Source organism: Hemiscyllium ocellatum, chromosome 5 (genome assembly GCF_020745735.1).
Source record: "Hemiscyllium ocellatum isolate sHemOce1 chromosome 5, sHemOce1.pat.X.cur, whole genome shotgun sequence".
Classification (NCBI taxonomy): Eukaryota; Metazoa; Chordata; class Chondrichthyes; order Orectolobiformes; family Hemiscylliidae; genus Hemiscyllium; species Hemiscyllium ocellatum.
In genome coordinates this window covers 64,942,770-64,970,135 of record NC_083405.1, presented here as the reverse complement: position 1 = coordinate 64,970,135, position 27,366 = coordinate 64,942,770, and the positions used below count along the sequence as shown (strand labels likewise).

The window sequence follows — 27,366 nt, the reverse complement described above, 5'->3', positions numbered from 1 at the left end:
GGAAGTCATCTCACAAAAACTTAATTTTGTAATCGTAGTGCACAAATATTGCAGTAATACATGATTTCTCCCATTAATTCTCTTTTAAGTTGAAAGCAAGATTTTACTAAGTTTTATTGCTGGAGTTAAGAATTGTGAAAAATAACTTATTGGAATCGAAGAGAAAGGTTAAAAAAAAGGTGACTGCAGCAGAGCGAATGTGAACAGATCATTCAAGATTACACTTTATCCACAATACCAACTCCAACCCCAAATACAGTATGTACATTTGTTGGCTTCTTTACCTGCCACATAACACAATGCCACTGGAGAAAGAAATGGGAGAGAAAGAGAAAAATGAAAAACAAATTAGTGAGAGAAAAAAAAGGACAGAAAAATAGAGACATGGAAACAAAGTACAAAGGACAGAGAGAGAAAGGCCATTTTGCATAATTTACAGAATACAATGCTGCTGGAGATTGTCAAGTGTATGTTATATATTTATATTATTCATCTTTTTCCCATAAGTATACTTAGTGATGCAGCTCCAACAAGAGCTATGATGTGGAGTTGCACTAATTTTTACATTATAAATTTCAGATACTGTGAATAAGTGGTGACGAAGGATTTGCAGAAGTCATTTAATTTGATAATACAGCGCCATTCATTTGTCAGATAATGTAAATGCAACATGATAAATTTGCATACATGTTTTCTACTATTAATGTGGATTTAGGATTATATTGTTAATCAAATATGATAAAATATTTTTGGAAAATGGTAATCTGGGTAAAATTTAGTATCCTAAAAGTACTTTCTATGTGAGATTTTTATTGAGGTACTGATATTCATAGATTCCCTACAGTGTGGAAGCAGGCCATTTGGCCCATCATGTCCACATTGACCCTCCGAAGAGGAGCATCCCACCCAGACTCACTCCCTACCCTATCCCTGCATTCCTCGTGGCTCATCCATCGAACCTGGAAACTATGGGATCCCTGGAAACTACGGTCAATCCACATAAAAGGACGGGAAAAATTTCTGGCTGTAAGAGCTGCTCCTTTTTTTCGTGATATTTTAGATGTTGGAGGTGATTTCCTTGAATTCCAGGAGCAGCAATTACTGTTTTATATGCTGTTGCATTGTTTTGGAACTTTGGGGGAAAAAAAGTCAAAACATCAGCAATTTTAAAAGGGAGAAGAGCAAACAAAGGAAGCACATGGTGAGGACAGTGCAGGAGACAGAGAGAGAGAAAGAGAACCTGCACAGTTACCACCTTTTATGTTTGAATTCGTGTATCGCTGGACATCAGAGTGCATCTGGGAAAATTAACAAACAGTGAAATTCACAACTAATCTTGGAGGAACTGTTGGGCAAAGTTCACAGCATAGAATCAGATAAGTTAATTGTAGTTTTAAGTCCAAGAGAAAGACTGCAGTAGTGAGTATAGTGGATTCTTTCTTGATTATATGTTTTTGGAGATAAGTCTCTTGACTAAACATAAAATATAAACCATAGCTATTAATTTAACCTGGGGCAGTGTTTGTGGAGGAATAAGACGGTGTTATTTTCTGGGTCTGTAGATTGTGAAGTGATATGTACTTCTTGTCAGATGTGGGAGTTTAAAGAGAGTTTAAGGGTTACTGCGGATTATATCTGCCATAAATGCTGTTGGATGCGAATCTTATCAGATCGAGTGGATCGGTTGGAGAGACAGATAGAAGCGATGAGGAATTTGCAACAGTAATAGTATGTGATGGATGGCAGAAATAGGAAGGGGGGAAAGTCTCAGATACAGTCACATAGATGGATTAACTCTAGGAAGGGTAAGAGAGGTAGGCAGCTAATGCAGGAGTCTTTTGTGGATATACCCATTTCAAACAGCTGTGCTGTTTTGGAAAATGTAGGGAGTGATGGATTCTCAGGGGAACGTAGCACGAACAGCCCAAGTTTCTGGTGTTGAGACTGGCTGTAATGCAACGAGGGGTACGTCGGCTTCCAAGAAATCAATTGTATCAGGGGATTCTGTAGTCAGAGGTACAGAGAGAGATGTTTCTGTGGCCAGCAGAGAAAAAGCAGAATGGTGTGTTGTTTTCCTGGTGCCAGGATCAAGGATGTCTCAGAGAGGGTGCAGAATGTTCTCACGGGGGAGATGGGCCAGCAGGAGGTCATTGTCCACATTGGAACAAACAACATTGGAAGGGAAAAGGTTGAGACTCTGAAGGGAGATTACAGAGAATTAGGCAGACATTTAAAAAGGAGGTCCTCAAGGGTAGTAATATCTGGATTGCTCCCAGTGCTACGAACTAGTGAGGGCAGGAGTAGGAGGATAGAGCAGATGAATGCATGACTGAGGAGCTGGTGTATGGGAGAAGGATTCACATTTTTGGATCATTGGAATCTCTTTTGGGGTAGAAGTGACCTGTACAAGAAGGACGGATTGCACCTAAATTGGAAGGGGACTAATATACTGGCAGGGAAATTTGCTAGAACCGCTTGGGAGGATTTAAACTAGTAAGGTGGGGTGGTGGGACTCAGGGAGATAGTGAGGAAAGATATCGATCTGAGACAGGCACAGCTGAGAACAGAAGTGAGTCAAACAGTCAGGGCAGGCAGGGACAAGGTAGGACTAATAAATTGAACTGCATTTATTTCCATGCAAGGGGCCAAACAGGGAAGGCAGATGAACTCAGGGCATGGTGAGGAACATGGGACTGGGATATCATAGCAATTACGGAAACATGGTTCAGGGGTGGGCGGGACTGGCAGCTTAATGTTCCAGGATACAAATGCTACAGGAAGGATAGAAAGGGAGGCAAGAGAGGAGGGGGAGTAGCATTTTTGATAAGGGATAGCATTACAGCTGTGCTGAGGGAGGATATTCCTGGAAATACATCCAGGGAAGTTATTTGTGTGGAACTGAGAAATAAGAAAGGAATGATCACCTTATTGGGATTGTATTATAGACCCCCCAATAGTCAGAGGGAAATTGAGAAACAAACTTGTAAGGAAATCTCAGCTATCTGTAAGAATAATAGGGTAGTTGTGGTCGGGGATTTTAATTTTCCAAACATCGACTAGGACTGCCATAGTGTTAAAGGTTTACATGGAGAGGAATCTCTTAAGTGTGTACAAGACAATTTCCTGATTCAGTATGTGGATGTACCTACTAGAGAAGGTGCAAAACTTGACCTACTCTTGGGAAATAAGGCAGGGCAGGTGACTGAGGTGTCAGTGGGGGAGCACTTTGGGGCCAGCGACCATAATTCTATCCGTTTTAAAATCATGATGGAAAAGGATAGACCAGATCTGAAAGTTGAAGTTCTAAATTGGAGAAAGGCCAATTTTGACGGTATTAGGCAAGAACTTTCGAAAGCTGATTGGAGGCAGATGTTCTCAGGCAAAGGTACGGCTGGAAAATGGGAAGCCTTCAGAAATGAGATAACAAGAATCCAGAGAAAGTATATTCCTGTCAGGGTGAAAGGGAAGGCTGGTAGGTATAGGGAATGCTGGATGACTAAAGAAATTGAGGATTTGGTTAAGAAAAAGAAGGAAGCATATGTCAGGTATAGACAGGATAGTTCGAGTGAATCCTTAGAAGAGTATGAAGAAAGTAGGAGTATACTTAAGAGGGAAATCAGGAGGGCAAAACGGGGACATGAGATAACTTTGGCAAATAGAATTAAGGAGAGTCCAAAGGGTTTTTACAAATATATTAAGGACAAAAGGGTAACTAGGAAGAAAATAGGGCCCCTCAAAGATCAGCAAGGTGGCCTTTGTGTGGAGCTACAGAAAATGGGGGAGATACTAAAAGAATACTTTGCATCGGCATTTACTGTGGAAAAGAATATGGAAGATATAGGCTGTAGGGAAATAGATGGTGACATCTTGCAAAATATCCAAATTACAGAGGAGGATGTGCTGGATGCCTTGAAATGGTTAAAGGAGGATAAATCCCCAGGACCTGATCAGGTGTACCCGAGAACTCTGTGGGAAGCTGGAGAAGTGATTGCTGGGCCTCTTGCTGAGATATTTGTATCGTCGATAGTCACAGGTGAGGTGCCGGAAGACTAGAGGTGGTGCCACTGTTTAAGAAAAGTGGTAAAGACAAGCCAGGGAACTATAGACCGGTGAGCCTGACCTTGGTGGTGGGCAAGTTGTTGGTGGGAATCCTGAGGGACAGGATGTACATGTATTTGGAAAGGCAAGGACTGATTCGGGATAGTCAACATGGCTTTGTGCATGGGAAATCATGTCTCACAAACTTAGTTGAGTTTTTTGAAAAGGTAACAAAGAAGATTGATGAGGGCAGAGCAGTAGATGTGATCTATTTGGACTTCAGTAAGGCGTTCGACAAGGTTCCCCATGGGAGACTGATTAGCAAGGCTATAATACAGGGAGAACTAGCCATTTGGATACAGAACTGGCTCAAAGGTAGAAGACAGAGGGTGGTGGTGGAGCGTTGTTTTTCAGACTGGAGGCCTGTGACCAGTGAAGTGCCACAAGGATCGGTGCTGGGCCCTCTACTTTTTGTCATTTACATAAATGATTTGGATGCGAGCATAAGAGGTACAGTTGGTAAGTTTGCAGATGACACCAAAGTTGGAGGTGTAGTGGACAGCGAAGAGGGTTCCCTCAGATTACAACAGGATCTTGACCAGATGGGCCAATGGGCTGAGAAATGGCAGATAGAGTTTACTTCAGATAAATGCGAGGTGCTGCACTTTGGGAAAACAAATCTTAGCAGGACTTATACACTTAATGGTAAGGTCCTAGGGAGTGTTGCTGAACAAAGAGACCTTGGAGTGCAGGTTCATAGCTCCTTGAAAGTGGAGTCGCAAGTAGATAGGATAGTGAAGAAGGCATTTGGTATGCTTTCCTTTATTAGTCAGAGTATTGAGTACAGGAGTTGGGAGGTCATGTTGCGGCTGTACAGGACATTGTTTAGGCCACATTTGGAATATTGCGTGCATTTCTGGTCTCCTTCCTATCGGAAAGATGTTGTGAAACTTGAAAGGGTTCAAAAAAGATTTACAAGGATGTTGCCAGGGTTGGAGGATCTGAGCTACTGGGAGAGGCTGAAGAGGCTGGGGCTGTTTTCCCTGGACCGTCGGAATTTGATAGGTGACCTTAAAAAGGTTTACAGAATTATGAGGGGCATAATTAGGATAAATAGACAAAGTCTTTGCCCTGGGGTCGGGGAGTCTAGAACAAGAGGGCATAGGTTTAGGGTGAGAGGGCAAAGATATAAAAGAGACCTACGGGGCAACTTTTTCATGCAGAGGGTGGTATGTGTATGGAATGAGCTGTTGGAAGATGCTGGTACAATTGCAACATTTGAGAGGCATTTGGATGGGTATATGAATAGGTAGGGTTTGGAGGGATATGGGCTGGGTGCTGGCAGGTGGGACTAGATTGGGTTGGGATATCTGGTTGGCATGGATGGATTGGACCAAAGGGTCTGTTTCCATGCTGTACATCTCAATGACTCTATAACCTGCTTCTTTGGACTGTGGGAGGAAACCTACACAGATAGAGGGCAAACGTGCAAACTCAACACAGATAATCACCTGAGAGTGGAATCGAACCTGGAACCCTGGAGCTGTGAGGCCACAGTGCTAACCACTGGACCACCATGCCTCCCCAAGTTGATATGAATCCATTCTATGCTTTTTATATGTTCGTTCACATAGGATATACCACAGAAAGTTGCATTTTTGTTGGGACAAATACCTTGAGGTTTATTAACAGGCTGCATTATGTCCTGAAACATGTACTGGATGCTAGAGCAGGATTCGGAGGTTTGCGGGTGTGGGAGAATGGGAGCAGTCTTCCAAGGGGGAGGAGAACAAGGACAATGAGGAGGAGAAAACTGCTGTTGTGCATGACAGAGCTCAGCTGCATCATGTTCTACAAGCCAGATGGAAGGTCATTGAAACCCACTTCGAATAGATGAGAGCTAGATGCTGCATACAATCGTGAACTGTAAATTAACCTTTGATCATGATGCACAAATCTGGTTGGCATTGTCAGGGCACACTTCAGCCTCTGTTAGTTTAGTTTATCTTCCATTTTCATTCTGCAAATAAAAGTTTTTGTTTGGAATTGTTCAATTGCTTGCTGGCAAGTAATATTCCCTATTGGACATTGACAAGATGTGGGTCTGCAGTAGACTAGCGCTGATTTAGAAGGTGTTCAGACAAATATATTCAAGGCTGAGATAGACATATTTTTAATCTGGAAGGTAATCATTAGTTCTAGAAAAAGGCAGGAAAATGAAGTTGAATGTCATATCAACCGTGATCTCATTGAATGACAGAGCAGACCCGAGTGGCTGAATGATCTACCATACTCCTGCATCTTATCCTACAGAGTGCAATGCAACTACAGACAGGTAAAGTGTGTGTCATGATGGTTAAAAAGGAATTAGGGAGAGGAAATGAGGTTGTTTGTGCAATGGAGCATTAGCCATTCTGGCTATGTGCTGTGGGCAGCCTGATTTTGGGGCTGACATTGGTGAGGAGCAACACTGGATTGTCAGTGCTTAATCTAAGAAGCCTTTTAAGGATGGCATGGGCATGATGGCCATTGGTCTTTAGTAGAAGTCTGCTGAATGGTGAATTGGTCGCAGAATGGCCATAATAAGATGGGGCAAAAACATGCCATGGGGTGTGGTTGGTAATTGATGTGATGAGTTTAGTGAGATATAGCAAGGAAGCTTCCCAGGACCTGTGGCAAAAAACTTTCCAAAACAGTTGACACAACTTGGGTTTAGCCAAACAAGTGTAACATTCAGCCCATTCTCTCTATCCATGTCAAACTTTCAGACTTGATGGATTTTCACACAACCAAATCTACTCTATATGCCATGCAACTTCATTCTGAGGTGTGTTAACTGTCATCAGGATTCATGTGTGTTATTTTATCGAAGATGTGTGGTGTTGAATATGTTGAAAGCCACTGAATATATTAAAGAAAGAAACAGATTTCTAGGGGCTATAGGTGTTGAGTGGTATGGGGAGGGAGTGGGAGTTAACATTGAGATGGGATCAGCCGTGATCATATTGAATGGTAGAGCGAATAGCCTACTCCTGTACCTCTTTTCAGTGTGTGGTCTGGCATGACATCTTAGAATCTTAGGTCATGGTTTTCTGTACAGGTAGTTGATGATATGCAGTTTGTATATGCCATCTGTTTCTTCTCAGGAATTGACCATTGCTTATTTCAATGTCATATGCCCTAGGCTGACCACAATGGCAGTTGTGTCTTTTCATGAGTTTTCCATGAGCCCATGTGGTTGCGCAAAATTCTTTGCCCATCTTCATGCAGACAGAACCATCTGCCTGTTCGTTGATCATGCTCTTGTATTATTTTTGTCCTTCTTTTCACCAGTGCTCACTAATACAACATGCACATCTGGTGGAGCATGAGTGTCAAGGGAAACAACCATATGGATCTATGTGAGAGCTTCCAGTGAGGGTAAACCATTGCCATAAGCATATTGATTTAATATAGCTATCTGAAAGTCTTGGCAAGTCGCTTTCCATTTAATGATTATGGATTTTACAATATAATTAGCATGTTTTGTGAGACTGATCAATTGAGGTTAGTGAGGAGAAGGAGAATGTTGAACATTCCATTTCCTGCCCAGGTATTAAAAGGGTGGACTGGTATACAATGTTGCATTGTTGGATACATTTTTTAAGGAACACTGAACATGATTGTCAATATTTTCAACAGCCATTGCACTAGTCATTGATTTATTGCACAAAAGGAAATTTGGTGAAATAGTTGCCAGAATGTATTCATGTCCTTAGAGACTTGGAAAATCTCAGTGTTGACCTTGCACCTCAGCTCAGAAGGAATCTGGTGTAAAAAGAGAGGTTCTCTAGACTCTTGAGGTTGTTGAAATTGGCATGTTTCACACATTTTAATTAGTTAATCAATATCCTTACGAATGCTGTTTTTTTCTGCCCTCATATAACCTATACATATATGGTCTATTATATTTTGATATTGAGTTGCTGGATTTATAACTTGTTTGCCTTTGAAGATTACAGTTTTGGAAAGTCATCGTTCATCTCTGAATGACAAGGAAGAATATACTAGTTCAGCAACCTGTTGAATGCTGCTGATCTTTTTAAGTTGTTGCAGCTGTTAATCATCAGATGTAGCTTGCTCAACCTGCTCTACTGGCTGTGACCAAAATGTATGACACTGCTGTTAAGATAACTTTCCCATTCAGATACAATAATCTTAACTTGTAAGTCTAAAGAAATATTTTTATTCTTAATGGGGTTTTGAAGTCAGCTATGAACATCAAAGACGGTCATTTGAGAAACTGGTTTATACTGTACTTATAATTCATATCTTTGGATCTTTATAAGTACTCGTGGAGGTGCACTTGTGACAGGGTTTCAACAGATCATTTCTAATGGTTTGTAGCTGGTCTGAATAATGAAATGCTTGCCAAGTAAGTAAGTGTGAAACCATTGTACCCCAACAACTAGTGTTGGAACAGGTAGACAGAGTTATTGTAAAATCTGGAGAACCAAAAGCAATTGGCTTTCTGTCCTGTCATAGACAACCTCTGAAGCATTTCTGGGATGCAACTACTTCCAACATGGTCAGCTTAGCAGGATTGGAATATTAAAAAAAACACGCTTTCTAAATGATAAAACATTTTTAAAGTTTGAAAAATATGCTGGCCAAATTATCCAATTCATTTCTCTTAAGGCAAAAGTTCATGGGAAAAAACATACATATTTTCAAGGAAAAGCTATCAACAAATTAATTTCACTTATAATTTCCTTTTGCTTGGTATATTCTATTTAACTACATGGGGTATCCCCATTTGATACTGTGTAATTCTCCTGTCTCTATCTTTTATTTTAAGTGGGGCATCACATTAATTATCATATTCTCTCTGATTCAGGAGTCCAGGGGGCTTAATTTTATAGAGTCCTACAGCTGTAAAGAATGGAAACAGACCCTTCAGTACAACTCATCCAAGCTGACCAGACAAATTAATCTAGTCCCATTTGCTAGCATTTGGCTTACATCCGTCTAGAACCTTCCTGTTCATATCCCCATCCAGATGCCTTTTTAAATGTTGTAATTGTACCAGAATCCACCATTTGTGGCAGCTCATTCCATACACTCACCACCCACATGAAAAGTTGCCCCTTAGGTCCCTTTTAAATCTTTCCCCTCTCAGCTTAAACTGATATTGTTTAGTTTGGACTTCTCTACCCTGGGGAAAAGACCTTGGCTATTCATCTATGCCCCTCATGTTTTGATAAATCCCTATAAGGTCACCCCTCAGCCTCCTGCATTCCCAGGAAAACAGCCCCAGCCTATTCAGCTCTCCCTGTAGCTCAAAGCCTCCAATCCTGGCATCATCCTTGCAAATGTTTTCTTAACCCTTTCAAGTTTCACATCATCCTTCCTACAGCAGTGAGAATTGAACATGCAGTTAAACAAATTACTTTCATTATATCTTTAAAACAGAATCAAACATTACAGAGTGGTTTTAAGTGTGATCAAATTCTGCTCATTTGTTCTTTCTCCCCAAACATTTTTTTTCCTTTTTTGATACAAATTTTGGTACAAAAAGACCAGGCTTTTTGCATTGACTCTGTACAAGTTTAAGGAAACAGCTTTAAATTCAAATTTAAATCTGTTTCCTTAAACTTGTATAAATTTCCCATTGCATCTTTGAAATATCAACTTGTATCAAGCTATTTTTCAATCCCAATTTCAGAAACTGGAATATTGTCAGCACCCAAAGCCTTTGCAGTGCCTTCAGCCATTTCTTGATATCACATAGTGTGAAGCCTATTTCTTCATGAATTGTTTCATTATCCACCATCTTTCATGATTGGATATGGCAGAACTGCAGATCTTAACAATTGGTTTTGGAATCACTTAGTTGTTTGTTAGGTGCTACTTACGTTGTTTAGCAAGTAGTCCTGTGTTGCAGCTTCACCAGATTGACATCTCATTACGAGAGGTACATTTTGATTGGAGCCTTACGTGTCATGATGTCATTTAAAACTGTCTTTAATATACAGTGCCTGAGTGGTCTGGAATCTGTGCTATCACATAACAGATATGTATTTGCAGTCAAAATATTATATATCATCTTGAAAGGATAAGTACTGAAAAAGTTCAAAATCACACACCAGGTTATAGTCCAAAAGGTTTATTTGAAAATACAAGCCTTCAGAGCGCTCCTCCTTCATCAGATAGTTGGACTATAACCTGGTGTTATGTGATTTTCAACTTTGTCCATCCCAGTCCAACACTGGCAGTTTGGTAAGGCAAACCAGGACAGGATTTATGCCCTTAGTAGTAGGGTCCTGGGGAATGTTGACGAATAAAGAGACCTTGGAGTGCAGGTGCATAGTTCCTTTTTCAGCTGTTTTTCAGTGACAGCAGCAACTCGAAGGGTGGGAGCTTGCTCCAGGGGCCTGCCGGGAGCGGTGAGTCACTGATTTGAACCTTTAAAAACTTACCTCGAGCGCAGGAGTCCTCCATTTCCGTTTTTTAATGGCAGCGGCAAGTCGAAGGGCGGGAGCTTGGACCAGGGGCCTGCTGGGAGCGGTGAGTCACTGGTTTGAGCTTTTATATTTGAAATCAGAGAGCAGAGGTTTCTGGGAAAGGAGGGACTTCTTTTAATTTCCATCCAGCTATATAAGTCAGTGTTTTTACAACCCGCGACCCTACCTTTCTAGGGCCTTCCACCCAACCACCTCCTCTAATCTTAAAGACCAGGGACATATCAGGTAAGCGTCTCTTCTTTTTAACTTTTTGATAAGGGAACTAGCAGGGATAGCAGTGCGAGGAGAGCAATTTTCCTCCTGCATGATGTTTGAGGTGAGGGACGCCATTAGTGTCCCATCCAAGTATATATGCAGGAAGTGCACCCAACTCTCGCTCCTCCAAGACTGTGTTAGGGAACTGGAGCGGGAGCTGGATGAACTTCGGATCATTCGGGAGGCAGAGGTTGTGATAGATAAGAGTTACAGTGACTGTTCGAAGGGGGAAGAAACAGTCAGTGGAGGGGTCCCCTGTGGTCATTCCCCTGAAAAACATATATACCGTTTTGGATATTGTTGAGGGGGAATGACTTACCGGGACAAGCAGTGGGGCCCAGGTCTCTGGCACAGAGCCTGTCACTGTTGCACAGAAGAGAAGGAGGGAACGGAGAGTGTTGGTCATTGGGGACTCAATAGTTAAGGGTCCGATAGGAGGTTTGTTGGGAACGAACGAGACTCACGGTTGGTGTGTTGCCTCCCATGTGCCAGGGTCCGTGATGTCCTGGATAATATCTTTGGGGTCCAGAATGGAGACGACCAGCCTCAAGTCATGGTCCATGTAGGTACCAACGACATAGATAGAAAGAGAAATAGAGATGTAAGGCAGGATTTCAGGGAGCTAGGGTGGAAGCTGAGAGCTAGAACAAACAGAGTTATGATCTCTGATTTGTTACCTGTGCCACGTGATAACGAGGCAAGGCTTAAGGAGAGATATCAGCTAAACACGTGACTGCAAGGATGGTGCAGGAGGGAGGGTTTCAGGTACTTGGATAATTGGGGCTCATTCTGGGGAAGGTGGGACCTGTACGAACGGGACGGTCATCACTTGAACCAGAGGAGTACTAATATCCTGGGTGGGAAATTTGCTGGTGCTATTTGGGTGGGTTTAAACTAGCTCAGCAAGGGGATGGGAACATGAGGTGTAGTTGCAATGCACAGCAGAATGATAGTAGAGAGGACAGGGTCAGGATTTCAGGGTCATAGGAATGTGCTGGCAGACAGCAAACTGGTTTGAAGTGTGTCTACTTCACTGCCAGAGGTACCTGAAATAAAGTAGGTGAGCTTGCAGCATGGATAGGTACCTGGGACTTCGATGTTGTGGTCATTTCAGAGACATGCATAAAGCAGAATGAGGAATGCAGGTTCCAGGGTTTAGATCTTTCATTAACAACAGGCAAGACAGTAAAAGAGGGGGAGGTGTGGCCTTGTTAGTCAAGGATAGTATAATGGTGGCTGAAAGAACTTTTGGTGAGGATTTGTCTACTGAGTTGGTGAGGATTTGTCTACTGAGTTGGTGAGGATTTGTCTACTGAGGTAGTGAGGTTAGAAACAGGAGAGGAGAGGTCACTCTGCTTGGAGTTTTTTATAGGCCTCCGCAGAGTTCCAGGGAAGTCGAAGAGAGGAATGGCAAAAGTATTCTGGTTAGGAGTGAAAGGAACAGAGTAGTCATTATGGGGGACTTTAACTTCCCCAACATTGACTGAAATGCTATAACTCTAGTACGTCAGATGGATCAGTTTTTGTCCAATGTGTACAGGTGGGTTTCCTGACACAGTATGTCGAAGGGCTGACAAGAGGGGAGGCCACACTGGATGTGATGCTTGGTAATGAACCAGGCCAGGTGTTTGATTTAATTGGAGGTGAGCACTTTAGAGAGTGACCATAATGCAGTTACATTTAGCTTAGCGATGGGAAGGGATAGGTCCATGCCACAGGTCAAGAGTTATCAATAGAGTTATCAAGAGTTTGTGGGCGGCACGGTGGCACAGTGGTTAGCACTGCTGCCTCACAGCGCCTGTAGACCCGGGTTCAATTCCCGACTCAGGCGACTGACTGTGTGGAGTTTGCACGTTCTCCCCGTGTCTGCGTGGGTTTCCTCCGGGTGCTCCGGTTTCCTCCCACAGTCCAAAGATGTGCGGGTCAGGTGAATTGGCCAAGCTAAATTGCCCGTAGTGTTAGGTAAGGGGTAAATGTAGGGGTATGGGTGGGTTGCGCTTCGGCGGGTCGGTGTGGACTTGTTGGGCCGAAGGGCCTGTTTCCACACTGTAAGTCTAATCTAAGTCTAATCTAATCTAATAGGGAAAGGGCAATTACAATGCAATTAGACAAGAATTAGGATCCATAGAATGAGGTAGCAAAATGCAGGGGGTGCAGACAATGGAAATGTGAAGCTGGTTTAAGGAACAGAGATTGCGTATCCTTGATAGGTCTGTCCCTGTCAGGCAGGGGGGAAGTGACAAGGTAAGAGAACTGTGGTTTACCACAGAAATTGCATCTCTTGTTAAGCAGAAGACGGAGGCTTTTGTGTTGATGAGGCAAGATGGTTCAGATGAGGCGATGGAGAGTTACAGATCAGCTTGGAAAGATTTAAAGAGAGAGTTAAGAGGAGCAAAGAGAAGACATGAGCAGTCTTTAGCAAATAGAATAAAGGAGAACCCTATAGCTTTCTACAGGTAGGTGAGGAATAAAAGGATGACTAGGGTATGAATAGGGCCAGTCAGAGACAAAAGTGAGAAGTTGTGTGTGGACCCTGTGGAGATCGAAGAGGTGCAAAACGAGTATTTCTCATCAGTTTTCATTCAGGAAAAGGAGAATATTGTAGAGAATGAGATACGAGATATTAGACTAGAAAGGATCAAAGTCAGTTATAGAACAGGTGTTATCAATTCTAGAAGGAGTGAAAGTAGAGAAGTCCCCTGGGCCAGATGGGATTTATCTGAGGATTTTCTGGGAAGCTAGGGAGGAGATAGCAGAGCCTTTGGCTTTGATATTTGAGTCTTCATTGTCTACAGGTTTAGTGCCAGAGGACTGGAGGATTGTGAATATTGTGCCCTTGTTCAAGAAGGGCAATAGAGATCACACAGGTAATTATAGACCACTGAGCCTTACTTCTCTTGTAGGAAAGGTTTTGGAAAGGATTATAAGAGATAAGATTTATAATCATCTAGCAAGCAACAATTTGATTTCAGATAGTCAACATGGTTTTGTCGTGTCTCACAAACCTCATTGAGTTTTTTGAGAAGGTGACCAAGCATGTGGATGAGGGTAGGACAGTTGCAGTGGTATACATGGATTTCAGTAAAACCTTTAATAAGGTTCCACAAGATAGGCTGATGGAGAAAATGCAGAGGCATGGGATTGAGGGTGATTTAGCAGTTTGGATTAGAATCTGGTTTTCTGAAAGAAGGCACCGAGTGATGTTTGATGGAAAATATTCAGCCTGGAGTCCGGTTACTAGTGGTGTGCCACAAGGATCTGTTTTGGGACCACTGCTGTTTGTCATTTTTATAAATGACTTAGATGCAGGCAAAGGTGGATGGATTAGTAAATTTACAGATGACACTAAAGTCGGTGGAGTAGTGGACTGTGTGGAAGAATGTTACAGGTTGCAGGGGAACTTGGATAAAGTGCAGAATTGGGCTGAGAGGTGGCAAATGGAGTTCAATGTATCTAAATGTGAGGTGATGTACTTTGGGAAGAATAACAGGAAGGCAGAGTACTCGGTCAATGGAAAGATTGCTGGAAGTGTGGATGTACAGAGGGATCTTGGAGTCCATGTACATAAATCCCTGAAAGTTGCCACCCAGGTTGATAGTGCTGTTAAGAAGGTATCTGGTGTGTTAGGGTTCATTGGTAGAGGGATTGAGTTCCGGAGCCACAATATCATGGTGCAACTGTACAAGACGCTAGTGCAGCCACACTTAGAATATTGTGTACAGTTCTGGTCGCCATATTTCGGGCAAGATGTGGAAGCATTGGAAAAGCTGCAGAGGAGATTTACCAGGATGTTACCTGGTCTGGAGGGAAGGTCTTATTAGGAAAGGCTGAGAGACTTGGGTCTGTTCTCATTGGAAAGATGAAGGCTAAGAGGGGATTTGATAGAGACATACAAGATGATCAGAGGATTGGATAGGGTGATTTTCATTGCCTTTCTATATTAAAGATGTTGTAAAATTTGAGACAGTGCAGAAAAGATTTACAAGGATGTAGCTGGGACTGGAGGGTTTCAATTGTCGGGAGAGACTGAAAAGGCTGGGACTTTTTTCCCTGCAGCATCGGAGGCTGACGGGTGATCTTATCGAGGTTTATAAAATCATTCTCTCCCTAGTTACTCTTCTGCCCTTAATGTACTTACAAAATCTCTTCTGATGTTCCTTAACTATTTGTCAAAACTATCTCCTGTCCCTGTTTTCCCCCTCTAAATTTCCCTCTTAAATATCCTACAGTTATTGCCCATATATTCCTCTTGAAGGCCTTCTGAGGAAGGGTCACTTGACCCAAACCATTAAGTCTGATTTCTCTCCACAGGTGCTGTCAGACTTGCTGAGCCTTTCCAGCAATTTATGTTTTTTGTTCCTGATTTACAGCATCCGAAGTTCTTTTGGTTTTTATTCCTCGAGGTGTTCACTCAATCCCAGCTGTCTATACCTGAGATAGGCCTCCTTTTTCTTGACCAGAGCCTCAATTTCTCTCATCAGCCAACATTCCCTGCACCTACCCGTCTTGCCCTTCACATTAACAGGAACATATTGTCTCTGAACTCTAGCGATCTCACTGTTAAAGCTCTCCCACTGTCCAACTGTCCCTTTACCTGTGAATAGCTTCCCCCAATTAACATTTACTAGTTCTTGTTAGCGGGCGGCACGGTGGCACAGTAGTTAGCATTGCTGCCTCACAGCGCCAGGGACCTGGGTTCAATTCCCGCCTCAGGCGACTGACTGTGTGGAGTTTGCACGTTCTCCCCGTGTCTGCGTGGGTTTCCTCCGGGTGCTCCGGTTTCCTCCCACAGTCCAAAGATGTGCGGGTCAGGTGAATCCCTCAACTCAGCACCGCCCTCCTAACCTGCAATCCTCTTCCTGACCTCTCCGCCCCCACCCCACTCCGGCCTATCACCCTCACCTTGACCTCCTTCCACCTATCCCACCTCCATCGCCCCTCCCCCTAGTCCCTCCTCCCTACCTTTTATCTTAGCCTGCTTGACTCTCTCTCTCTTATTCCTGATGAAGGGCTTATGCTCGAAACGTCGAATTCTCTATTCCTGAGATGCTGCCTGGCCTGCTGTGCTTTGACCAGCAACACATTTGCAGCTATGCTAAATTGCCCGTAGTGTTAGGTAAGGGGTATATGTAGGGGTATGGGTGGGTTGCGCTTTGGCGGGTCGGTGTGGACTTGTTGGGCCGAAGGGCCTGTTTCCACACTGTAAGTAATCTAATCTAATCTAATCTAAACCATCAAAATTGGCCTTAGTCTAATTCAGAACTTTAAATTTTTGATCAGGTCTAACCTTTTCCATACTATTTTAGAACCAGTAGTATTATGATCACCAGACCCAAAGTGCTACCCCACTGACAGGTAAGTCGCTTCCTCTGCCTAATTTCCAACAGAAGGTCAAGTATTGCTTCTTGTCTAGGAAGTTCATCCACATATTGAATAAGAAAGTTGTCTTGTATGCATTTAACAAATACCTTGCCATCCAAGCCCTTAACACAAGCCCTGTTCATGTTTGGAAAGTTAAAATCCCCTACCATTACAACCTCATTATTTTGACAGATATCTGATTCAGTTGGGGATGCTAATAGTAGCCTTGCATGCACAGTTTACATGCCATGAATGAATTATTTTTTAAAATTGACCTCATCCCATTGAACTGACTTCCGTTCGTACACATTCCATAATTATCAAATGTTTATGGAGACTTGGTGGATTTACCGCACTGCAAGCCACATTGTAAAACAATGGTTGTCATAATCATATTCAAACCACTCATCTTGTCAATATGTCCGCTTTAAATCTAAGTTTTCTTTTACTTGCACCTGATTTTTTAGGTATCAGTGGCTGGGCCATTCCCAAGTGTCTTGGGGAAGGTGGCTATGAGTTGATTTTTCGAATGGCTGCACTCTTGGATTTAGGGACACCCACAGTGCTTTTAAGAAGGCAGTTCCAGGATTTTAACCCAGTGGCAATGAAGGAATGATCCTACAGTTTCAATTCAGATGGTGTCAGGCATAGAGAGGAACATGCAGATGATAATGTTCTCATACATCTGCGGTCTGTATCCTTGCAAGTGTTAGGGGTCATGCATTTGGAATGTGCTGTAGGAGGAGCCTTGATAAGTTATTGCACTGCAACTGTAACTGGTACACGCTACTACCATTGAATGTTGTTAGTAGAGTGAGTGAATGTTTGTGGATGTGCTGACAATCATGTAGCATGCATGCACTGCCCCCCGCCCCAGCCTCCAAGCTTATTGCTCTCAACTCCATATAGCCCTCCTCTACCTTCTTCCCAAAGTCCACAAAAAGGACTGCCCCTGCAGAGACCCATTATTTCTGTCTGCTTCTGCTGCGTGGAACTTATTTCTTCCTACTTTGACTTGATTTATTTTTCTCTTTGACCAGTCTCTTCCCGCCTACATCCGCGATTCTTCTGACATTTTATGTTTGTGATCTTACTGAATAGCAGAATAGGCCCAGTAGGCCAAAAAGTAAAAAATGAGGTCTGCAGATGCTGGAGATCACAGCTGAAAATGTGTTGCTGGTTAAAGCACAGCAGGTTAGGCAGCATCTCAGGAATAGGGAATTCGACGTTTCAAGCATAAGCCCTTCATCAGGAATGAGAGAGAGTAGCCAAGCAGGCTAAGATAAAAGGTAGGGAGGAGGGACTTGGGGGAGGGGCGATGGAGGTGGGATAGGTGGGAGGAGGTCAAGGTGAGGGTGATAGGCCGGAGTGGGGTGGGGGCGGAGAGGTCAGTAAGGAGATTGCAGGTTAGGAGGGCAGTGCTGAGTTGAGGGAACCGCCTGAGACAAGGTGGGGGGAGGGGAGATGAGGAAACTGGAGAAATCTGAATTCATACCTTGTGGTTGGAGGGTTCCCAGGCGGAAGATGAGGCGCTCCTCCTCCAGCCGTCGTGTTGTTATGTTCTGCCGGTGGAGGAGTCCAAGGACCTGCATGTCCTCGGTGGAGTGGGAGGGAGAGTTAAAGTGTTGAGCCACGGGGTGGTTAGGTTGGTTGGTCCGGGCGGCCCAGAGGTGTTCTCTGAAGCGTTCCGCAAGTAAGCGGCCTGTCTCCCCAATATAGAGGAGGCCACATCGGGTGCAGCGGATGCAATAGATGATGTGTGTGGAGGTACAGGTGAACTTGTGGCGGATATGGAAGGATCCCTTGGGGCCTTGGAGGGAAGTGAGTGTGGAGGTGTGGGCGCAAGTTTTACATTTCCTGCGGTTGCAGGGGAAGGTGCCGGGGGTGGAGGTTGGGTTGGTGGGGGGTGTGGATCTGACAAGGGAGTCACGAAGGGAGTGGTCCTTGCGGAACGCTGATAGGGGAGGGGAGGGAAATATATCCTTGGTGGTGGGGTCCGTTTGGAGGTGGCGGAAATGACGGCGGATACAACGTATCATCCGCCGTCATTTCTGCCACCTCCAAACGGACTCCACCACCAAGGATATATTTCCCTCCCCTCCCCTATCAGCGTTCCGCAAGGACCACTCCCTTCGTGACTCCCTCGTCAGATCCACACCCCCCACCAACCCAACCTCCACCCCCGGCACCTTCCCCTGCAACCGCAGGAAATGTAAAACTTGCGCCCACACCTCCACACTCACTTCCCTCCAAGGCCCCAAGGGATCCTTCCATATCCGCCACAAGTTCACCTGTACCTCCACACACATCATCTATTGCATCCGCTGCACCCAATGTGGCTTCCTCTATATTGGGGAGACAGGCCACTTACTTGCGGAACGCTTCAGAGAACATCTCTGGGCCGCCCGGACCAACCAACCTAACCACCCCGTGGCTCAACACTTTAACTCTCTCCCACTCCACCGAGGACATGCAGGTCCTTGGACTCCTCCACCGGCAGAACATAACAACACGACGGCTGGAGGAGGAGCGCCTCATCTTCCGCCTGGGAACCCTCCAACCACAAGGTATGAATTCAGATTTCTCCAGTTTCCTCATCTCCCCTCCCTCCACCTTGTCTCAGGCGGTTGCCTCAACTCAGCACCGCCCTCCTAACCTGCAATCTCCTTACTGACCTCTCCGCCCCCACCCCACTCTGGCCTATCACCCTCACCTTGACCTCCTTCCACCTATCCCACCTCCATCGCCCCTCCCCCAAGTCCCTCCTCCCTACCTTTTATCTTAGCCTGCTTGGCTACTCTCTCTCATTCCTGATGAAGGGCTTATGCTCGAAACGTCGAATTCCCTATTCCTGAGATGCTGCCTAACCTGCTGTGCTTTAACCAGCAGCACATTTTCAGCCAGTAGGCCAAAAAGCCTAATCCTGTTCTTAGTTTTGAATGTTCTTAACCTTAAATTAGCTGATCATGCAAGGATATGAGGAGTCAGTTTTAAGGTTTGAGAGGATGTAATCGGGAAGAACTCCCTTAATACGAGTGGTAATGACTTGGAACTTGGAGTCTAACAGAGTGTTGCAAGCAGAGATGATTAATGATTTCAAATGAAAATCAGATGTGCAATACCCAACCCTAAGCCAGTCACACTGAGGGCACAGTCTTCGAGTGAAGCGACAACCATTTAGAACTGAGAGGAGGAGGAATTTCTTCATCCACATGGTGGTTAATTTGTGGAACTCATTGCTGCAGAGGGCTGTGCAGGCCAAGTGATTTAGTGTATTTAACACAGAGATGGATAGGTTCTTAATTAGAAAAGGGATTAAAGGTTACGGACAGAAGGCAGGAGCATAGGATTGTGAAACATTATCAACCACGATCGAATGGTGAAGCAGATGCGATGGGCTATTCTGTTCCTGTATCACATGGTCTTATTTGGTCTTTTCATAGAAGGGAAAAAATGATAGAATTATTGCTAAATGTCCTTGTAGGAGATTGGATCATATTTGAATTTTTAGCTGTTCTATAGCAACGTCAAACAATACTTACTGCATACTAAAAATCTTCCTAAAATCTAACTTTGCTGCTTTGTTGCACTGATGTGAAATAAGTGAAATTTAACAAAGCATTTTCATTATTAGCAATGATGCTCTATAACTCTGTGGCTCTATGACTCTGAATACAGGTGGTCATTAGTTGGGAGGACATGCTGGTAAAAGCTATCTCATTGATTATATTTGAAAAGAAAATTTTCATGTGGAGCACAAGCCAGAACATATTGTGGTGTTCAAATGTTGCAGAAATATATTTATATCATCATTATCAACTTCAGTGACACCAGTTTTATGTTTCCTCTGTTATTTTAAGACATCGGAGTCTGATCTCTCAAAGCCATAATCTGTTGTGTTTTAAATATTACTTACTGTTACAGCTGCACCTCAGGTTTATTTGAAGCTGTAGTTTTCCAGTTAATTGTGTGACAAATCACCAGCATCTCATCGGTGTACCTGGAACTGAATTCTGTTCAACACCTCATGTTTATGTCATCTGAACAGTTGCATATCAGCTTAAGTAATGACATAATTAATGGGACTACATCTGTGGAGTGTTACTCCTATTCTGTCAGCAATAAATGATTAGTCTTAATTAGATTTACTGTGTGCAATGTTAGGAGGTGAAGGGGTCTCAGTTGCCATCTGGAGACCTGGCAAGAGTAGTGTGATGCCCCTTTTTGGAAAGGCTAGCCATGGATACTTAGGTACTTGATAAGCAAGTGGCAGTCCTTCCCAGACAATGAAGAACCCAAAAGTTCTCCAGAATTGCAGTACCACTGGGAAAGTGATGTCTGCTTCCAGCAAACCGTCTAACCGAGGCCCAGGATTGTTGCTGGATCTCAGGTCAAAGATAAATGATTGGTGGGGTGTGGAGGAAGAAGGGTTGGGACAGTGGAAAACCACTGAAGGGCAAGGGTTGGCTCACATTAGGCCGTCTTCTAAAAGTTGGAGCCCTCGATCAGACCTTTTGAATGAGGGGCCCTCTCTGGAATCTTGCACACAACACTGCACGAGTTTGCTTATAAAGCTGCTTGCGTGGTTTGAATCCCCCATTTAAGGAATGAAGTCCTTAAAGATCCCCATTGTCAGCAATGTTTTTCTTTAGATTACTTACAGTGTGGAAACAGGCCCTTTGGCCCAACAAGTCCACACCGACCCACAGAAGCGCAACCCACCCAGACCCATTCCCCTATGTTTTTGGACTGTGAGAGGAAACCAGAGCACCCGGAAGAAACCCGCGCAGACACGGGGAGAATGTGCAAACTCCACACAGTCAGTCACCTGAGGCAGGAATTGAACCCGGGTCTCTGGCGCTGTGAGGCAGCATGCTAACCACTGTGCCACCGTGCTGCCCACTGCTTCAAATGTTTTCAGACATCCTTAATCCTGGCACCAGGAAAGCAACATATTGCTGAAAAATTTCCTGTATATGCCTTTGACAGGAGAGTTTCCTATAACAATTATTCTTTTAAATTTTATCAAAATCCATCTAACTTCATTCTTCATGCCCAAGATCTGACTGTCTTCTGTTTTTCTCTTAGAGATTATCCTTTTCAACAGTATCCACACTTGAACATCTGTTTGAGAGGGTAATATCCTCAGGAGTCTTCTGAACTATCTCCTTCTCTTTCCTGATAGTTATCCAACTATCTGACTGATTCTGCTGTGTAATCACTTCTCTAAATCTATTAGCCATCTAACTCTGTGTCTCTTAAATGCCCTCAATGTCATTAATGGTAAGGTCCAAGGGAACAAAGAGTGCAGGTTCATAGCTCCTTGAAAGTGGAGTCGCAGGTAGATAGGATAGTGAAGAAGGCGTTTGGTATGCTTTCCTTTATTGGTCAGAATATTGAGTACAGGAGTTGGGAGATCATGTTGCGGCTATACGGGATATTGGTTAGGCCACTTTTGGAATATTGCATGCAATTCTGGTCTCCTTCTATTGGAAGGATGTTGTGAAACTTGAAAGGGTTCAGAAAAGATTTACAAGGATGTTGCCAGGGTTGGAGGATTTGAGCTTTGGGAGAGGTTGAATGGGCTAGGCCTGTTTTCCTTGGAGCATCAGAAGTTGAGAGGTGACCTTATAGAGGTTTATAAAATCATGAGGGGCATGGATAGGATAAATAGACAAAGTCTTTTCTCTGGGGTAGGGGAGTCCAGAACAAGAGGGCACGGTTTATGGTGAGAGGGGAAAGATATAAAAGACACCTAAGAGGCAACTTTTTCCTGAACAGGATGGTGCGTGTATGGAATGGGCTGCCAGAAGAACTGGTGGAGGCCCGTACAATTGCAACATTTAAAAGACATCTGGATGGGTATATGAATAGGAAGAGTTTGGAGGATATCTAGTTGGCAAGGACGAGTTGGACTGAAGGGCCTGTTTCTGTGCTGTACAATTCTATGACTCTATAAACTTAAAAAGAAGCACCTTATATATAAAATAAACTATCTTTCTTTACCCAAAGTTAATATTAAGATTGCACAAATTAGAAATAAAACAAACATATAAATCTTAAATAAAATCAACCACTTTGCTGAAAAATCTTCTTTTTTGTTATATATAGTGTATAGTTTTACTGCATTGTGGAAAATTTTACCAGAGACCTCATACTTATACACATCGACTTGGCACAGATTTCATAGACACATGAATTAATCCACTCCTGTGATGAAGATTTCAAAAGACTAAGTTATTTTTTTCTTGATGATTTATTTAATAGTCACCATTTAGTTTAAAACATTACAGAAGTGCATTGGAGAACACCAAAGAATTAATTCACCTGTGAAATTCAGATTTCACAACATGCATCAAGATGAAGCTGCAGCAATTTAAATGAAGGCTATGATTAGTGTAAGTAATTTGTCAGTTCTTTTGTCCATGTTTGCTTTCTCAGGAAGAGCTCTAGAAATAAAATAGAAATTGAGAGCAGTGCTGTGTCTTTCGTAAAACACTTCAATTACATTCTTTCTTAGATCTGTAGTGAATATAAAGCCCAGAAACAGGCCATTTGGTCCAATTAGTCTCTGCAGGTGTTTATTCTCTATACTATCTTTTACTCCTGTTTATATATCACCTGAGTTCTTTACCATATTTTTCTATTCTCTTTCCATCATATCCTGCTCTAGTTTATGTTTAAAAGCATCTAGCCTATTTGCATCAGCTACTTTTAATGGTAACTAGTTCCACATCCTAATTACAGTTCTTCTTATTTCCCATTGAATTTTTTTGATAACTATGCATGGCTCCTGATTTTGGATTATACCACAAATAAAAACATTCCCATTTAGTTCCACCAAATTCTGTTCTAAGTATTTGCAGACAGTTTATGCAGGAGTATATCCCACATTTAGCTTCCTTCCCAGCTGTTAAGTAATGCATGAAAATTATTGATAAAGGAGCATATACAAAATGCTAATAACTAAAAAGACGAATGTATTCACAGTTTAGACAGAGGGGTTACAGTGTATACAAATAATTGTCTAATAGATAATGATTACCTAATAGTTGCAATAAAATTACCCAAATTGTAATTTTAACCAGTTTTCTTGCAAATGAAATTAGGCTTCACTTTATCACAAAATGGGCTCATCATCTTTGACTGATGGAACAAACACAGAGAGTGCTGCAGAAACTCAGCAGGACTGGAAAGAAAAACAGATTTAACGTTTAGAGATCGTTCTGACTCTTCTTTAGAACAGAAAAGTGTTGAACATGCCTTTTAATATACTTTTTGACAAAGTCAGTGGAGGATGAATGAGAACAAGAAATATAAATTAGATGTAAATTAAAATGTGAAAGGGAGGGAAAAGAGTCCTGTCTAGTAAACAAAATGAGAAATGGAGAATAAACATAATGCAGTCAGTTTCTGGAGTTGTGGAATTCAATATTGAGATTTTGAAGCTGTAAATTGTAAAAAAAATGACACGTTTCTTGAGCTTTCATTGTGCTTCATTGTGCCAGTATGGCAGGCCCAGGACAGAAATGTTAGCATGACAGCAAGGTGGTTCATTTAAAATGGTAAGCAATGGAGATTGGCAGTCATTCCCATGGACAGATTAGAGGTGTTCTGCAAGGCAGTCATCCAGTCTGTGTTTAAAATAAGAAAAAAGAAAATTACACATAGGAACAGTCCCTTTGACTGTCCAAGCCTGCACCGATCCAGATCCTCTATTTAAACCTGGTCTCACTGTTGTAAAGGAGATCACATTATGAGCAACAAATGCAGTAAAGTGCTGCTTTGTCTGGAAGCTGTGTTTGTGACCTTGGACAATGAGGAGGGAAGAAGTGAATGAGCAAGTGTTACACCTGTAATTACATGGAAAGGTACCATGGGGGTTTGTCACAAGTGATGGAGGAATGTATTGCAGGTCAATTACTACCAGCTTGCATATGCATTATATATGCCTTGCCTTCCCATATCGATTAGTGTGGGTCAGACATTTAATTCTCTTGCTGAATGTCAGTCTCACACATGCTCTGTGTTCTAGCAGCCGTAATGATGCTACACATGCAGCAAGAAAGCAGCCATGTTTCAAAGTCTGAGGAAAGTATTCCTCACTGAAGTGCACAAAGGCACACATAGTCACGCGGGGGTGTTGGGGGGAGAGGGGAAGGGGGCAGGTTTGGGGGGCTTTGTCTTGGGGGGGGCAGGGGTGTGCCAGTGGCGATGGCAGTGGTGGTCCCTGCTTTGCACCACTCTGTCCAGGAGCAACTCCAGGTCCCATTTGGAGAATTGCAGCATCATCTTTCCCAAATCCAATATCTTATCTATCAGACACTCAACAGTGCAGCTTCAGAATGTCAGCGCTCACTCACATGCATGGTGACCTTTCAGATATGGTATGGGCACTGGGCTCACTGATCCTTTGGGGGATATCCACTGAATATTGTTTCAGGAACATTGCTCTAAGATAGGGGCTAGAATCAGATGTGAGGAATTTCATTAGAGTGGGGTAGCTAGTTAATGAGGCAATTTAGATAAGTGAGAAATCTCACCTTGTGTTACAGTGAAATATACTGTTAAAAAAAAACTTGACACAACTTACATTTTGGCCAAAAATAGTAAGGTTCAGCCCAGTCGGTTTGCTGATGGATTATTGTGGGCGGCAAGGTGGCACAGTCGTTAGCACTGCTGCCTCACAGCGCCAGAGATCCGGGTTCAGTTCCCGTCTCAGGCGACTCTCTGTGTGGAGTTTGCACATTCTCTCCGTGTCTGCATGGGTTTCCTCCGGGTGCTCCGGTTTTCTCCCACAATCCAAAAATGTTCAGGTTAGGTGAATTGGCCATGCTAAATTGCCCGTAGTGTTAGGTGAAGGGGTAAATGTAGGGGAATGGGTCGAGATGGGTTGTGCTTTGGTGGGTTGGTGTGGACTTGTTGGTCCGAAGGAGCTGTTTCCACACTGTAAGTAATCTAATCTAAGAAAAATAGCAAATTATTATAAATTTACTTTAAGCAGCAATATGTAAACTTAGATGTCTAAGTTTTATTCGAAAAATTATCAAATTATATAATGTGGAAGAAAAGAAAATATTGGATAGTATTGGACTGACAAAATAAGAAGATTTTTCATCCATATTAACATGTCAAAACATGAATATATCTGTAAATTCAGTGACTGTCTTCACTATAACCATTGTTGATTAGATAAATCATTAATAAGTAGCATGTGGCTCGCCTGACCATAAGGCAGAGGAGCAGAATGAGGCCATTTGGCCTATCAAGTCTGCTCCATCATTCAAACATGGATGATTTGTTTCCTAACCACATTCTCCTGTCTTCTCCCTGTAACCCTTGATTCTATAACAATCCAGATTGTTGAACCATTCATCTAGAGATAAGAGTTCAAAATTTTTGAGGGCTAAACTAATGAATTCTGAAATAAGAAAACTAAATAAAAAATTGTGACTTTAAAGTACCAATTGTCATGAAAACCAAATGATACTGATATTCTTTAGAGGAGGAAATTTCCCAACTTTACTTTGCCTGGTATATATATGTGCCTCAGAGCAATGTGTTTGACTCTTAACTTCCCTCTGAAATGATTAAATAAGCTTCTGGGCAGTTATGAATAGGCAATTTTTTTGCCAGTGATTTTCACATTCTGTGTATGCTTAAACCATATAAAACATCAACACTAAATATATAGAAATACTTCATAGTTTGATTAAAAATCCAGACTGATAAAATAATTAAATTATGTAAGTAATTAGTATTCCCACAGTGTCATATGGTATATGTTTGTAATGTTCATGTCCTTGGAGAACAGTTATTTCATATATTCAACAGACTTACATTATAAAGACATTTTATCATTAAAATTGTATTGGGAAAAGATATATGACATTTACATTTTTGAGACAAGCTCATTTGGACCTACTTCTTTGATCATTCTAATTACTATTTCCCTTTAATGATATGGACATGAAAGGATTGACTGCTGCAAGTAATCCAAGTACTAAATTATTTCAATGGCCTAGATTGACCCGATAGTTGATTTCCATAGCTATCCAAATTCTAAACCCGTCGTAGAGTAGAAAAAAAACTTTAGTTTCTTTTGATGCATTTTAAAGTAGCGTTTTTACTTGTATACTGAAGATTGATGTCACTCACTACAATTGTGTCCACAAATAAAGCTTGCAAACAGGTTTATGTAAAAAGGTCTGTGAAAGACAAATAATGTGTCATGCCTGAATTACTCTCATTACTTAATTAGATAATCTCTGACTTCCAATCTACTGATCTTGTCTATATAAATCTTATGCACTGAAATCCATCCCACAACACACTTAAAGTGTTAGCGTAAGGAAATATTTACCATTTGCTTTTTATAATCAGTATAGTTCATAGCTGCTGACCTTGTCTCAGACAGATGAACTTTCACCTGGTATAAGGGTGAGCATGGAGGTGGACGGACATGTAACTTTGCACTGCAGGCAGGCATTTTGCTGTTACCATCCTGTGCTGAGCTTTTTTTTGGATTGGGGGTGGAAGGGCCACCTACATGTACATAGAAGTGAAACAAAAACAGAAGTTGCTGGAAAAAGTATGACAGCATCTGTGAAAGGAAATCGAAGTTAATATTTCAGGTCTGGTGACGCCCTCACCCACAACTCTTCCTCTGATATGTAGATGATATCATCAGTGCTGCATCTGTCTCTCGTCTGGAATTGGAAATGTTCATTGATTTCACTTCCAATTTACACCCTGCCTTCACTTTAACCTGGTCTATCTCTGACTCATCCTTTCCCTTCCTCAACTTGTCTGTTTCCATTTCTGGGGATAGACTGGTCACTAATATCCACTGTAAACTCACTGACTCCCACAGTAATCTGGACTATACATTCTTCCACCCTATCTCCTGTCAAGGCTCCTTTGCATTCTCCCAGTTCCTCCAACTCTTTTACATATGTTTTGATGAGGCCAACTTCAATAAGAGAGCCTAGGAAATGTCCACCTTCTTCCTGAACTGAGGATTCCCCAGCACCATTGTCAACGGGACCCTCAATCAGGTCCAAACCATCTCCTGTACTTCCACCCTCTCCCCCATCATCCCTCCCGCAACAGCAATAGGGTTCTCCTTGTCCTTACCTACCATCCCACTAGCCTTCAGATCCAGAAGATCCTCAGCCGCTATTTCCACCACCTCCAACGAGATGACGCC

General features: G+C 42.6%; 1 protein-coding gene across 2 annotated transcripts in view; it reads left to right on the top strand.

Moving 5' to 3' along the window:
* The window catches only part of mocos (molybdenum cofactor sulfurase), a 241,952-nt gene that overhangs the window by 135,660 nt on the left and 78,926 nt on the right, over positions 1 to 27,366 (top strand). The window lies entirely within an intron of this gene.